The 12,171-nt window shown below is 39.6% G+C and overlaps 1 pseudogene; it reads right to left on the minus strand.

The window, feature by feature from the left end:
* Positions 1 to 2,095: 2,095 nt before the first annotated feature.
* LOC149231625 (putative L-type lectin-domain containing receptor kinase S.5) lies at positions 2,096 to 9,916 on the minus strand (annotated as a pseudogene).
* Between the last annotated feature and the right edge of the window lie 2,255 nt (positions 9,917 to 12,171).

Genomic DNA, 12,171 nt, shown 5'->3' on the forward strand with positions numbered 1-12,171 from the left:
TGTTTAGTTATTTTGATTCAAGATTCATAAATAAAAGGATAGTTACATATATTATAATAAATTTAATGCAATCCTTTAGCCACCACAAAAATCTCCAAGCCTTTATGGTCCTCTTGTATTTTTAATTTGAACCATAGAGTGTACGCATGGACTATGGACTATGTTGTGTTTAGGAGTTGAGACTCTATTCCCCTTTCAAGACTCTTGACCTTGGATCTTGAAATTGTAAGAGTATAAGGAGTAATGGATTTGGTTTTTGGGAATGAATGCAATTGAGAATGGATACATTTAACGATAGTAAACAAATAGAGACATGCACCCCTTCACTTTGATGCCTAGTGGGAGTTGGACGTATGAGACCTTATATTCTATTAATTTTTGCAATGGGATCAACACCCAATATCACTAAGGCTCTGTTAAAATTTTCTCAATGAACCCTTGCTCGTGATTCATTTCCACCTACACCTCTCTGATAAAGCCTCAACACATGAATTCTGATAGGGGAACAAAACTGAAGGAAACATCAAGTCTTACAGGGAAAAAAACAACCAGAAAATGTCAAATTCTATGTAAAAAAATGATTACAGAGGAATTTTAGAGTGGTCTCTCTCCTCGACTACTTTATCCTAAAGAGCTCTCTCTAGAGTAACTTTGCTACATATATATAAAGATAAAGGCTGTCTAAAATATTTGATAACATAATAGAAACTATTTGGTCATTTATCCAATTATAGGAAACTACCTAACAACTCAGTAGGTGTTGAATACATTAACAAAGGTCTGATTGTCCCAAAAAATAGCTCACCAAAACAACCTTCAACTAATCAAAACTACCTAACACCTATAAGACCTAGATTCATCAATCATGACACATGTACATATCTTAAAAAGCCATTAGTTCTTATTTATACAAATTTGCAATTAGTGGAAATTGTTTCCCATTTGGAAAATTCAAGACCCCCTTGGGTTCTAAATCAAAATGTGTTACCCAAGGATGATGTTGTTGCATCACATTTTTCAAATCCGTCAGAAAGCATCATGTAAAAAAACATTGAATTTGATTAAACATATATTTTGAGTCTTATTTTAAGTCACACCTTTTGAGTTTTGAGGTTTTAAGTTCCCAAAAGGTATAAGCTAAGAGAATGAGGGATCAAACCATTAACTTTGTCCCTCTTGTATAGTTTATATTTCCTTAGTAATCTAATATGCTAGATTTCTCCCTATATGTATTTCAGACCTTCACTTACGATACTAAGTCTTCCTCCAAGAAGAGGTGTGGAATCCTCCCATACAAAAGTACTTTCCCCTCTTCCTTTTAACTTCAAAGATTTGAAGGGTGAAAAATTTCCTCATTCTCTAGTAAAGCCATACACATATAATGATAAATTTAGTGGATGAAAATAGTTATCATCTAATTCTAATAAGCATATTCCATTCCAGACCTACACTGATGATACCATTTTAAAGTCGAAGATAAAAAATCTGTAAACGAGCACATCTAGAAAATGTATTAGATATTAAAACAAGCATAAACCTCACCATGATATGAAGAATCGATCCGAAATGGAAATCTCACAAAGTTTAAAGGGTTTGAAGATGTCTGAAAAGGCTTAAACAGTCGGGAAATGGAAACATCACAAAGTTAAAGGGTATGAAGAGCTCTAAAAGCATTAATCGATCTGGAAATGGAGTTTCTACGCATACGGTCCGGACAGCGACGATTCAACTTGGGAGATCAAAATTTGGGCAAATAATTACGATGTTAATATATAACTGCAAAATTTGTAGTATACACAATCGAACTGTACAACATAAAAATCCTCAATGGAAAGGTATTAAATATAAAATCTCTCACGAGCTTAATGGATCTTGAAATGAAGCTTATGCGTAGAGAAATTGAGGGTTCATGGAACTGGAAATAATATTTCTGTACACTCAAAGTGAGGCAAAACAGCTTTGAGGTTTAATGGATCTGGAAATAAATTTTCCACTTTTTTTTTTTTGCCTTTTACACTGTATATAAATACATTAGGAAAAAATTTAAGCTTCCACGTTCTTTCGGAGCCAAATATTTTGCTTTTTGCAGTTAAAATTATTGACCGCTACGTATTTGCCTATTTAGAACCATGAACAGCACTGCACCAAAACTAGCCAAGATTTGAGCGTTCATGTCCTCCTTACAGAAAACTGCAAAAATAGCATAAAGCTCATCTCTTCCCTGTCATATGATGCCATAGGATAGATGCTCTGTGAAACTCAGGTCATTATCATACATCTATTATGGGTTTCATATCTCTTTACCATATTTTAAGGTGTAGTCTGTACTGACGCTATTCCAGTACTGCTACAAGCTGACTTAGCGTGGCATACATCATTCGAACAGGAAGTACCGGAAGGAGAATGAAAGGATGCTATGGGTGGCAAAACAACATAAATAGCCAATGGCCTTGAAGAAGGAAGCATCATTAACTGTTCACTGGGATTTATGAGAACTTGCAACGCTTCTCTGATTGTAGGACGCAGCTGTGGATCCGGATGTGAGCAAGAAAGTCCCAAAATCAATGCTCGTTTCATCTGCTCTTCCTCAAAATCTCCACCCAATCTTGGATCCGCAGCCTCCATAACTCTTCCCAGCCCATAAAGATCCCAGATCCAGTCCACCAAATTTTCCTCTGATAATGGCGGATTTCTCTCCACAACCGGCCTGCCACTGGCCACCTCCAACACAACGACCCCGAAACTGTAAACATCGGATTCTGCAGTGGCCCTTCCTGTGTAACCACACTCGGGCGCCCAGTAGCCAGGCGTCCCTGCCATCTTGGTGGTGACAGCAGGAGATGTCTCGTCATGTTCAATGAGTCGCGCGAGTCCGAAGTCACCCAGACGGGCATTGAATTCCCCATCTAGCATAACGTTGCTGGGCTTAACGTCCCGGTGAACGATCCTCTGCTCCCATTCTTCGTGAAGATACGACAAAGCTGAAGCCAAGCCACATAAGATTCGGTGCCTACGGGCCCATGTCAGGGGGCCTGATTCGGATGTTTGTCCCCTGGCTGTGCGAAGAGGAGCTTGTCGAGGCTCCCGTTTGGCATATAGTCATAGACGAGCAGCAGCTCGTCGCTATCTTGGCACCAGCCCTGGAGCTGCACCAGGTTCCTGTGGCGAAGTCGACCTATGGTACTGATCTCCGACATGAATTCCCTTTCTCCCTGTCTCGACACTGCGGAGATTCTCTTCACCGCGACAAGTGCCGTGGCTCCGTCTCGACCTTCAAGAGTTCCCTTGTAAACGCTCCCAAAGCCGCCGGTTCCGAGCAGTTCCGTCTCGCTAAAGTTCTTTGTCGCCCCACACAATCGTTCGTAGGAGAACCCATGAGGGCCATATGGTGAGCCTGCAGAGTGACCCTGCATAATCGCTAGATTTCCGCTTAGCCCCTGGTCTGAGATCGGTCCGGTACCTCTTCTCCTCTTCGTAGTTCTAGCGACGAACCATGCTGACAATCCTGACAGCACGAGCCCGACGGTTATAGAACCGACAAGGAGGCTGACCTTCAGTCCCCTGCTCATCGAATCTTGCTTCGAGGTCTGTTCTGGGTGCATATTCAAAGACGATTCGGGCAGGCTAACGGAACTGAAATTCCAGTCCAAAATACGCTGAATCTCGAAAGAATTCCCCGTTGCAGCCGAGAATCCCAGGTACGCTGATCGCGGAACCGTGCTTGATAGCTCGATTTTGTGGTTCAATATGATCGAGTACGGAATTGGTCGATCTGCATAGGCGGCATATATTTGTAGGGTTTTGCTCCAGCCATCATAATGCACTCGAACCCTTATCGGCCGCCCCTTTGATGTAAATGCCGTTTAGACCGAGATCGGCGGTCGCGTTGGATATTATGCCGGTGGTGTCTATGCCGACATGGTTGTCGTTGGGATCTCCTTCGTTCTTGATGGTGTCGAATTCGATGGCTAGCTGATTCCTTGTGTTTCCATCGGTGGATGGATCGTGTTGAAATCTAATTTCAACTACGCACCCAAAAACCAGAGCAGCGCCGGATGCCTACTCAGCAGCGCGGTGGATTGACCGGAATTCGGCACCGGATTCTCTCGGGCCAGCTTTCCGACGAAGGAATAAACCGGCAAGGAGCTCCGAGAAAATTTGGAGCCGCCACGTGTCATTGCCCTGACGTAACGCAACGTCATTTTCTCGGGGGTTAAAGTCCTGCTGCAAACTGCCCTCCGATATCCACTCCAGCCGTCCGATGGGGTTCTCCGTCCTCCGCCGTCGATCGCGTAAGCTGCATACGGGCCTGTAGCGAATTAATGTTCCGTGGAGTGGAAGACTATTGGTTGACCGCCGAGAATGGAAGAGTTAATGTCATTAATGGTTGGTCGTAGTGTTTTGTTGGAGGCCCTTTAATTTGGGTATGGGCACATACGTATTTATGTTTTTTATATGTTTTATATATTTTTATATATATACGTTGTCATAAAAGTATACGGTGTGGAGTTTTTAGAGTATGGTGCTGCAGTCTTCATTGGTTGTGTGTGCCTGCAAGCAAAAGGAAGTTTTATGGGCATGGTTGCTGCGCACGATGTGAGTGCGATTTTTTTTATGTGTTGCCCATTAAAAACCAGAGGAGCAGCGAATGCACAGTAGTGCATAAAGAAAAATGGTGGAGCTCATGCATTTTTTTTGAGTTGACATTGTATTGTGTGAGAGTGAAAATGTATGCACAGCAGTGCATAAAAATCAGTTGCTCATTGTAATGAAGAGCGTGTAGTGTGAAAGAAGAAAATGCACAGTAGTGCATGGAGAAAAGAAACGAAGTGAAGCGCATGTTTTTTAAGTAAGTTTTTTTATAGGTTGGATTTGCATTGAAATGCAAATGAAAAGAGCGCTCATGTATTTGTTGAGATTGTGAATGTAATGTAAAGATTACTGTATGTGTAAAATATTTTTACAGCAGTATGTGTAAAAATAGTTTTACACCAGCAAATGTAAAAATGGGTTTTACTGCAGTAAACCCAGCACAGTAATTTCTCAGGTGAAAACAGAGTTTTGGCTGAAGGTAATTTTGGTATTTTTCCCCTTCAAAAAATATCCAACAGTGGTATCAGAGCTAGTCCAGGCTCTTTGAAGACTCAAAGAAGCTGAAGGAAGGAGTGGTTGCAGCAGTCAAACTTCTCCAGCAGTGTGAAGACTCAGCCAAAAGAGTTAAGGTATTTCTCAAAGCTTTCCTCTGTGTTACTGTTGAAGAAACAGTCAGTGATTTAAAAGAAAACACAGTCAAGTATTTAAAGCCTAGATAAGAATGGCAAGGTCAAAGAAGAAAGCCTCCAGGGCTGTTAAAAATGTGTCTCCCTCCTCTACTAAAATAGAAGGCAATCCATTAGAATACATTCTATTTGAAACCCCAAAGTTTGATGGAAACTTTGATGTATGGGAAATAATGATGAGGGCTTTCCTAATGTCTGAGGGGATTGAAGTCTGGGAGTCAGTGATTGATGACAGCAAGATGGATAAAGAATCCATGGAGTATGATGCACAAGCAACAAAACTAATCTTGGATGGACTCCCTGATTCTGTGAAGAGGAATCTAGGAAAATATACATCAGCAAAGGAGATATGGGACAGACTGCATGACCTTCAAGCAAAGGGAGCACTGACCATGACAATGAGTCAAGAAGAACCCATCATAGAAGCTGAAAGTGAAAAGCTTGACCTCATCAAGCTTCAAGTAAAAGAAAGGGATGAAGAGCTTACCAAGCTTAAGAATGAGCTTGACCAATGCAAGAGGAAACATCATGAAGAAGTCATATCCATGACAAATCAGCTGAATGAAGCAAAGAAGCAGACAGATGCCTTGACAAGTCAACTTGAACAAAGGCACAAGAGAGTGAATAAGCTTGTAGAAGAGATTGGACAGTACAAGGTAGAGGTCTCCTCCCTTAAGTCCGAACTACAAGAAGCCAGGAAGCAGGCACAAGGAGCTGAAAAGAAAATGAAGAGCAGTCATGCAAAAGATGAAGAAATCTCCAAAATGAAGACTGATATTATCTCCCTTAAATTCGTAGCAGCTGAAGCTACTCGTAGCAAAGAAGAAACTGAGGGACAACTATCAAAGAAAAATAATGTATGTGAAAAGTTGGAAGAAGAGATTGTCCTCCTCAGGAAGAAGGTTGAAGGGATGAACAAGATAATGAAGAGCTCTCAAGCATTGGATGACATGCTTAGCTATCATAGATCTCCATTTGATAAATCAGGACTTGGGTATGTAGGTGAATCCTCAAACAAGGATGAGGATGCTTTAAACAAAGGAGATGTGAAGAAGCCAGAAAGAGATGGTGATGCTCCTAGTTCCAGCGAAGGCAAGGAGAAAAATGAAGGCAGCAATAGAAGAGATCCTGCTCCAAGTAGAAAACCAGCTCCAAGAAAAAGTGTAGCTGATGTCAAAGAGGCAAGAGGCAATGGTGATCATCAAAGGATCTCAAGGCAGCAAGGATTCAGAAGTACATCAAGAAAACCTCCATCTCCCAGGTACCAAAGTTCATTTTATGGTTATTGTTATGTTTGCTCAAACTTTGGTCATATGGCAAAAGACTGTAGAGCATTTCATGGAGATAGATTGTTGTGGTCCCCGACAATCTCCAAGAACAATTTTAGAAGAAATCATGAAATGTCATTCATGAAAAATGTTGAATGTTTCAAGTGTCATAACATTGGGCATATGGCACGTGAATGTAACTTGACATGGGCTTTTACACAAGCTAGACCCATGCAAAAGAAGAAAGTTACACAAGTATGGAGAAGGAAGGAAATGCAACCTGAAAACCCCTTGAACTCCCCAGTGGATCTAAATTTGTTTTGAGAAGAGTCTTCCAAAAGAAGACAAGCATACACTAAAGGGGAGCTTGATTTTTTTTTGTTTTGTTTGCTGAACTGTATTAACAGTCATTTGTTGATAGAGGATGTATTGCAGCACAGTAGTTGCAAATGAAATCTTTGTTAATCCCTCTGAAAGGTAATATGCAGCAGTGATGAAATCAGCAATGTTTTTGTTTTGTTTTTATGCAATATGCACAGAAATGCATAAAGAAGAAAAGATGGTAGCGCTGAAATGTAAAGAGCAGCAGCAAGATAAGAGGAAAATGCAAAGTATGGAGACCCTCACAGCAGTGGGAAGATAGAGCATAGGACAGCAGTTTGAAATTTTTTTTGAGCACATGGATTAGAATGAATAGCAGTTTAATTTTTTTTATGCAATGCAGCATGCAAAGAAATGCATAAAGAAAAACATGGACAGCAGATTTTTAATGCACATGGGTGAATGAGAATGTGTGTGGCAGCAGAAAATCGAAAGGAATTGTACAGCAGTGCATTATGAAAATAAAAAAATGAAGATGAAGATTGTGTGAAGCAAGGATGTAAAAAGAAAAGGCAGCAGCCCGTGTTAACAAGAGTTAGTGTATGGGCACACAGCAATATGATGAAACAAAAGGCAGCGACAGTGCAAATTGCAGAGGCAACGCAGCAGCAAATAAAAAACCCAGGGATGACAGTCTATGGTTATGGGTATGGACAACAGTGAATATGAAAAATGCAGCAGCAAGAAGTTATGGACAGCAGCATGATGGCAAGAAGGAGAAGCACACAGCAATGCAAATAAAAAAAAAATGCAGCAGCAAGAAGTTTTGAACAGCAGCACATGCAAAAGAAATTTTCCTTACAGCAGTAAAGGTAAATGTAATGAATTTGTTGTTCATTGAATTGAAATGCAATATATGCAACAGCAGTGAGTGTAAGAAATGTTTACACACAGCAGTGTAAATTTGTAAGTTGGGACAGTGTAATTGTTCCAGAAAAGACAGAGTATTTTGTCTTTGAAAAGTGCACAAGCAGGGCAAGTGTAGACACAGCAGTGTGGGGTAGACGCAGCAAAGAAGATGGCACAACAGTGCAGCAGAGAATATGCAGCAGCATAAAAGAACAATGTAATGAGTTTGCACACACAGCAGTGCAATGATTGTTTGATTTTGAAACTGCATGTAAAGCAGTGTCTGTTTGGTGAATCCCTCTGTCATGAGGAAGGTGCTCTTAAGCACAGTCACATGGTGAATCCCTCTGTCATGAGGAAGGTGCTCTTAAGCACAGTTTCAGGTTAATCCCTCTATTAAGAGGAAGACAACTTTGTTTGTTTGTGGAACTGCATCAGAAGCAGTTGGTGAATCCCTCTATGCGAGGAAGATTGGTGAACCCCTCTATGTGAGGAAGATGTCTTTGTAACAGCAGTTGGTGAATTCCTCTATGAGAGGAAGTGTCTGGGTATGTTTGAATGCCCAGCAGTTGAAATTAAAGGGGAGTGTTGAAATCTAATTTCAACTACGCACCCAAAAACCAGAGCAGCGCCGGATGCCTACTCAGCAGCGCGGTGGATTGACCGGAATTCGGCACCGGATTCTCTCGGGCCAGCTTTCCAACGAAGGAATAAACCGGCAAGGAGCTCCGAGAAAATTTGGAGCCGCCACGTGTCATTGCCCTGACGTAACGCAACGTCATTTTCTCGGGGGTTAAAGTCCTGCTGCAAACTGCCCTCCGATATCCACTCCAGCCGTCCGATGGGGTTCTCCGTCCTCCGCCGTCGATCGCGTAAGCTGCATACGGGCCTGTAGCGAATTAATGTTCCGTGGAGTGGAAGACTATTGGTTGACCGCCGAGAATGGAAGAGTTAATGTCATTAATGGTTGGTCGTAGTGTTTTTGTTGGAGGCCCTTTAATTTGGGTATGGGCACATACGTATTTATGTTTTTTATATGTTTTATATATTTTTATATATATACGTTGTCATAAAAGTATACGGTGTGGAGTTTTTAGAGTATGGTGCTGCAGTCTTCATTGGTTGTGTGTGCCTGCAAGCAAAAGGAAGTTTTATGGGCATGGTTGCTGCGCACGATGTGAGTGCGATTTTTTTTATGTGTTGCCCATTAAAAACCAGAGGAGCAGCGAATGCACAGTAGTGCATAAAGAAAAATGGTGGAGCTCATGCATTTTTTTTGAGTTGACATTGTATTGTGTGAGAGTGAAAATGTATGCACAGCAGTGCATAAAAATCAGTTGCTCATTGTAATGAAGAGCGTGTAGTGTGAAAGAAGAAAATGCACAGTAGTGCATGGAGAAAAGAAACGAAGTGAAGCGCATGTTTTTTAAGTAAGTTTTTTTATAGGTTGGATTTGCATTGAAATGCAAATGAAAAGAGCGCTCATGTATTTGTTGAGATTGTGAATGTAATGTAAAGATTACTGTATGTGTAAAATATTTTTACAGCAGTATGTGTAAAAATAGTTTTACACCAGCAAATGTAAAAATGGGTTTTACTGCAGTAAACCCAGCACAGTAATTTCTCAGGTGAAAACAGAGTTTTGGCTGAAGGTAATTTTGGTATTTTTCCCCTTCAAAAAATATCCAACAGATCGAACAAGCCCAGAGATTCCCCGTAGCTGTCTGGGAGAAAGGATCCGTTGGTGGGAACAATGATGAAGGCCAGACCGTAGCCATTGAAATTCGTCAGCCCATCAGGGAGGGTGACGCTTTTAACCAATATGGTGAAGGTGGTAGTAAATGTGGCCGGCCAGAGCGTGATGGGTTCACGGTAAATAACCCTTCCGATGCTGTTATACATGGCAGAATACTCATGGGAAGCACCGGATGTAGTGTTCGGCGATGCAGTGAGATCGATGTAACCGCTTGAAGAATTATACGAAGCATTTCCCATGTATGTCAACCGATTGCTGTTGTCGTTGCAGAATGATGGGAAAGAGAAACCTGAGGTAGCATTTCCATGGGACTGTGCAACGGACACAGCCAGAATTGGAAACAGAAGAGCCACAGCACAGAGCTCCTCCTTTGAACCCAACATGATAATTACACCAAATAATGAAACAACAGTCGAGCAGAGAGACTGGTTATTTGTTACCAATGACGAGCGACATTCATGGCCATCAATTAAAGCACAGAAAATGAAAGCGCCACAAATTCAAACAAACAAGCATGGCTAGAGCCAAGGGAGACTTTGTCTTAACCTATAGAATTTCGTTGGAGGAGGGCTATGATAATGATATTTCTTCCATAGCGTTCTTACCGATGTTAGCGAATACTCTGTCCTATTAATTAGCTAATGATCTTTCTTATTAAAAGGGCCGCAGCCATACTGCCGTCACCATTGTGGAATTGCGAGCCTGCACATCCGCCGCCATATTCACCATAGCCCTCATTGCCGTGATTTTCTCAGCCATACGGGCAACGGTAGCTGAGCTCGTTTGAACACACACAACATATAGAAGCAAAGGACCAGACAATAGATAGTTTTAGTAAAGGACATGTTTGTAAGCCTGGACCTACGGCTGAGCGAATACTAAACTCAGCCTTTTGGCTGAAAGCAAGGTGCACGTGGTAGACTTTAAAGGGTTTTATTAAAAATAGTCAACGCATGACATATGTGTGATCATGTTGCTTCAAAACAATTCGCTTGGAGTAATTTTTATTTAGTTGTGGAAAGACATTTTTGAAGTGTTATATTAATTATTATCATACAAACAAGTCGATTAAGAAAGAGAATTTAAAACAATAAAAAACGGTAAGAAAATATATAAGAAATAAAGAAAGGAAATAATGTTTGAAAAAAAAGGATAAGAAGAAAAATGATATATTGATTAAAAAGGAAAAGTTAAAATAATAAAAAACGGTAAGAAAATATATAAAAAATAAAGAAAAGAAACAATGTTGGGAGGAAAGAAAAAAATGAAAAAAATGAGAAAATTTTTTTTAAAAGATTGATTTTTTTTTTTTTAATTGTATTTGCAAGGTGATTTCTATTTTTTGATTTTTATTTTGATTTTTATTTTGTATATATTTTTTGTTTTTGGCAAAGATTATGAGTTTTGGATTATTGAAATATGAAGCATATTATAAATGGATGAGTTATGGGATATTGTATTGGATGGGTTTGAAGAACCCCCAAATCAAGTAGCTTATAAGACCATGACAGAAGATCATAGGGATCAACTTATGGCTAATATCACATCAAGTTGAGCCACACAACATTACAATTGCTATTGAAACCTGATTATAATTGAAGAAACTCAATATTTTCATATTGTATAATTGAAGACATTATGGAAAGGCTTGTTGAAGCTAAAGACTTAATAAAAACACGGATAATAAATTTGTTGTAAGTAAATCTAGTTGAAGTAATTGTAAAAGAAAATAGTGATTCTATACAACATGTGGTGCATGAACATGGTAACAGAAGTGAATCTTAGTGTACAAATACAAGTGTTTAGGATAAAATTGAAACCAACTTTATAACAACAACAACAGGTGAGAAGAACCTATTAGTGAATGTTGAGATTGCTTATGAAACTAAGTCATTTTTCTTTAAAAGTAGATTGTAATGCCTAATTGTAATGAAGATGAAATTGGTTATGAAAAAACCACCATAACTACATTAGAATATGAAACAAGAAAGATAAAGACAACCATCAATGATGTTGAAATTATTGCACTAGTGAAGAGTAGGTGAAACAAAGCACATGATTTTTTTTTGTCCTACAAGAATTAACAGAAAAGTTCAATTAGCAGCACCTGAGGTACAAGTAGACGCAGAAACGAAATAAATAACTAAAAAAACAAGGCGAGACAACCAAAGTAACACTAAAGCTACAAAACAAGAAAAGACAAGTAGAGCATAAAGCTTAGAGCGGAAGGAAGAAAAAACTATCTCAAGTATTTTAAGCCTAGCTAAGACTTAGACTAACAAGCATTATTGATCAAAATTAAGGGGGAGTGTTAGAGAATAATCTATCTTGTTAATTAATTCATCTAGGTAAGTTAGCAATTAGCTCGAGCGATTTGTAGAAAGCTTAAATTTAGCAAGTGTTAGTCAAGAATGTGTGAGCTAAGATTAACACATCTATTCTTAGTGGTTTTCAATGTTTATAATTGTGAAAGCTTTGAAATTTTGAATGAAGGAATTTACTAAACAAAAATTCATACTTGAGTGTCTTATTTTGTGATTTCCTCCTCTATCCATCTATTAACTAAAAGTGGAAATTTGAATAGTAGAGGGAATCATTTCACCAAAGTTTTCCAAAGAAGCAACAAAAATTCAGTTAC

Source organism: Pinus tabuliformis, chromosome J (assembly GCF_031772625.1).
Source record: "Pinus tabuliformis cultivar Carrire ecotype Pingquan chromosome J, CPIR1, whole genome shotgun sequence".
NCBI classification, from domain to species: Eukaryota; Viridiplantae; Streptophyta; class Pinopsida; order Pinales; family Pinaceae; genus Pinus; species Pinus tabuliformis.